Source organism: Hipposideros armiger, unplaced genomic scaffold, assembly GCF_001890085.2.
Source record: "Hipposideros armiger isolate ML-2016 unplaced genomic scaffold, ASM189008v1 scaffold_1083, whole genome shotgun sequence".
Taxonomy (NCBI): Eukaryota; Metazoa; Chordata; class Mammalia; order Chiroptera; family Hipposideridae; genus Hipposideros; species Hipposideros armiger.
In genome coordinates, this window is record NW_017732433.1 from 425,032 (window position 1) to 428,826 (window position 3,795).

At 45.1% G+C, this 3,795-nt stretch overlaps 1 protein-coding gene across 1 annotated transcript in view; it reads right to left on the reverse strand.

Annotated features, from left to right (window-relative positions):
- The window catches only part of PHKG1 (phosphorylase kinase catalytic subunit gamma 1), an 18,027-nt gene extending 15,343 nt beyond the window's left edge, over positions 1-2,684 (reverse strand). The window contains exon 1 of the mRNA XM_019632146.1: positions 2,520-2,684. The gene's annotated coding sequence lies outside the window, so the exon portion shown is untranslated. The remainder of the gene's footprint in view (positions 1-2,519) is intronic.
- Between the last annotated feature and the right edge of the window lie 1,111 nt (positions 2,685-3,795).

Here is a 3,795-nt window from a genome sequence, read left to right on the forward strand (position 1 = left end):
AGTACCTTAGCAGAAAACACCGGCTGGGGGATTGCCTGTATTAACAGAATGGTTTTCATCTCTGACCAACTAATTGGATGTTCTAGGAAAACAGTGACACGTAGTGCTGATCGGGCCACATGGAACCATTTCATGTATCACTCACCTGATTAGAACAATTAATATTTTAAACAGTTTCCAGTTACTGCTTGGTTTATTGAACACTGGCTCCAAACGCCTGTAGTACCCAGTTACCTTTTTAATGAGCAGCATATTTGCTAGTGAGCTACTGTTTACATAACTATTTCTTTACAAAAGTCCTCAGACAACTCTGCCAGAGGCTCTGGTAGATGCTAACATCCAGAGACTATAAACCAGATAAACTTAAAGACATGTTGAGACAATTGTGTTTATCTGCAAAATGTGTATGTTCAGCATGTGTATACCATATGTAATTTATGACCTTGAACTTACGAGACACCATTTTGGAAGAAAATCACTTTATTCTAATTGATTCACAAACAATAACATCACAAAAGCTTGTATAAGGAGGCCACACAAATATTTGCTCAGCCCCAAACTCAGTACCATCTCAATGAACTTCTGTACAAACACCATGTTCATTGCAATTCTGTGGCGAGGAAGCTATTTATACTAGAGGAGAGGTTTAACTAGTGGTTTTATACTTTACACTTTCACTAGCAATTATATTTTTATACTAAATTAACTTGGTCATGACAGATGCGTTTCCAGGTCTTCAATTTGAACTTCTTTATTAGGCTAATCCTGCAAACAAAAAAAGTACGTTAGAGAAGCACTTGCTGTATATTCCTAACAAAACAGAAACCCTATCAATTATGAAAGGAGGGGAAAAGCCAAGGGTTATTCGTTTCTTTCGCAAGTTATTGAAGGCATCTCACAACCAACAAATCTTCAACTCTGCACTTGTCACAACTTAGAAAAGACAGGGCACATGTGCTGAAGACAGGGACAGAGTCCTGAAGCAGAAATACAGGCACTTTGGTATGAGATACAGCTACATCAAAGAATTCTTTTTTTTTTTTTTTAATAGCTGAGCCATCCTGCCGCCTGTTGACAGCTCAGTGGCAGCTCGGGCCGGGCATCGAACCGCTGTTGCTCAGAGCTCGCACTCTTGAGAGAGCTCTTAATCAACTGAGCCACTTGGCCGGCCCCTACATCAAAGAATCCTGATAAACTTGGACATGGATCTCTCATTTCCACAGTTCAACTACCTGAAAGGGTTAACTTCTCCTGTATGTCCTACCAAAATGAAGGTGGGAAAATGAAAATAAGCATTTTAATAGATGGTGAATTCTTAGGTTGATAGGAGGAAATTAATTATGTGAAGACAACAGTCTTCTGGAGATCCTAAATCTCAGTGCTCAACTGAGAGATTTAATGAACTTGTCTCTCTCAAATGAGGCGTGTAGAATGACAATATTATCAGTCTTTTTGTGCATTCCTGGACTTTGGTAAAAATGGAATTTTATATTCATAACCTTAAGTCTAGATCACTCACATACAGTTAACCACCGTTAAGATCTGGCATACCAATCTTTGCCTACTTAAGGAAGAATCAGATTCAGAACTGGTAAAAGATAAAGATAATAACTAGAAACCTCTGGACCAGCTCCTTACAATAAGTTAGATTATTTTTAGAGTAATTTTAACAAAATCTCCTTTAACTTGTCAGTTTGGTTTATTGAACAGACTCCCTAAGTTCTACAGGGCCCAGAAGCTCTGTTACTATTAAGTAATAGAGCATATGAAAGTTCAATCATGGACAGATATATCACCTACCATTTGCAAATCTGCACTGTTTCAGCACCTCGCTGAAACCCTCACAAAGCTTCAGGTCACCCTGGTTCTGGGCACACTCCAAAAATTGTTTCATCTCATAGTGGCATGGGCCAAACTGCTGCTGCTGGTGGTCTGCCGGCTGGGTTCCCTGAGGCTCCTGCAAAGGCAGGACAGGACCGTTTAGAAAGGAAAGCAGANCCTCTATGGGCAGAGGGTATATCTGGACCTACCCCAGGCTGCTATCCCAGCTGGGGGCTGCTCCGTTCCCTGGCACAGCCAGGTCCACCTAATTCTAGCTGCATTTCTCTCTCCTAGGATGGCACGGGGGCGGTTTCTCCTGCTCCGGCCCTTTGCTCTAGGCCTAACTTGGGGTCGACTTCGTGCCACAGTCCACTGTCCCCACCTGGACCCTCACACCCTTCCCAAGACCCCTTTGAAAGGAGTCATCAAATGGGAGTAGGTAGCTTCGTCCTTTCTGGAACAGAACATCCCTCCCCCAAACTCAGAGTCAGGAAAGAATCACAGGGACACACTTTCTGTAGATAAAATCCTTTGGAGGGGGCTTCAAGAGGCAATGCTGCCCTCTTGTAGCCCATCTGCCTTTGGAATGGAGAAGTGGATCTAATGGAATTGAGGGTTTCTGTCTTCTCTGCCCCCACAGCCTCTCCATCTCCCTGCTGGCCGCCTGGCTTTTGTCCATCACTGGCCCAGCTACTTACCGTTAGGTCCTCTCAGGCCCTTGAGTAAACAGGGTTCCCAAAGGTCCCAGAGCCCCTTGGGGAAGGGGATACAACAGAGACTGAAGCGTGTCCCGACCAGACACCTGTGGCCAGTGCAGGATATCTTGTTGTTCTTCCTTTCGGGCTTTGCTACTTGATGAGGGAAGGCTGAGGTGCCAAAAATAAATCACAGCTACAAACCCGGGAAGCAGGCCAAGGCTCAGCAGGGACCACGCATAGAGCCAAGTCTCACAAGGGGTGACCTCTGGTGGAGGGCGAGGGAAGCTCAGGCGACCTGGGACCGGCCATGACAGCATGAGGTGACCAGCCTTCCTTTGGGAGCTCACTTGGGCTCCAGGCCCAGAAGATATGAAGCCAGGCCCTTGCCAGGAATGCCTTCACTTCTCTGGGAGAAATTTGTTCATAAGATTAGGAAACAGCAGCGCATCCACTCTACTGTTAGGACTTGGGAGTCAGGACCTGCCCGGGGCATTGTGTGTCGCTGCCCTACAAAATGCAGGCCTTAAGGGCTAGGGAACATCTTCAGGAACCCACCTCTGATCTGCCTCCATTATTTCATCCTTAATCCATTTTGTTTTCAGCCTGCAGTTTCTACTGGGAAGAGTTGTGTGCCAGGAAAAGCACACAGGCTCTACCTGTGTGATGAGAATCAGTGATTCTGACAGAATTGGAAACATGCATGCAACATGCTGGCACACTGCAGACACATTTATTGCTCTCCCTTACTCTAAAGCAATCTTTCTCAAACCCCTAACTCTGCTTTACAAGACTAAGGGGGGTAACATGGTGCTTCACAGGAGCTGAGCCCATAAACAACCATTTTACATGCACTTTATCACACTCGCTTGGACCCCGAACTCTGGTATTAGCCAATTTGAGAGAATGAGACTTGCTCAAAGTCACCAGATAGGTGAGTAGGAGGGTCTAGATTAAGCCCAGATGTGAGCCCAAGTTCTCTTTCTGTCCTATCACGCTACTCTTCACTCTGGGGAAATGCTTCACTGAATTGCTATGTAGAAAGGAGCTGGAAATGACTTCAGGGTATGAACTGAAGGCATAAGGGTCTACAGCTTACTGAGATGCAACCATCAGGCTTCAAGGATGAGAACACCTCAGTCTCCTCCTTTTACTGTCAATAATCCTTCCTCCCCCCTCCCCCCAGTTCTAAGCTATAGACTTGACTCATGCTAATTTATACTTTCAATACATGAGGAAATCCTTCTGACCTTAGGGCAAACGGCCGATGTGCCTAGTG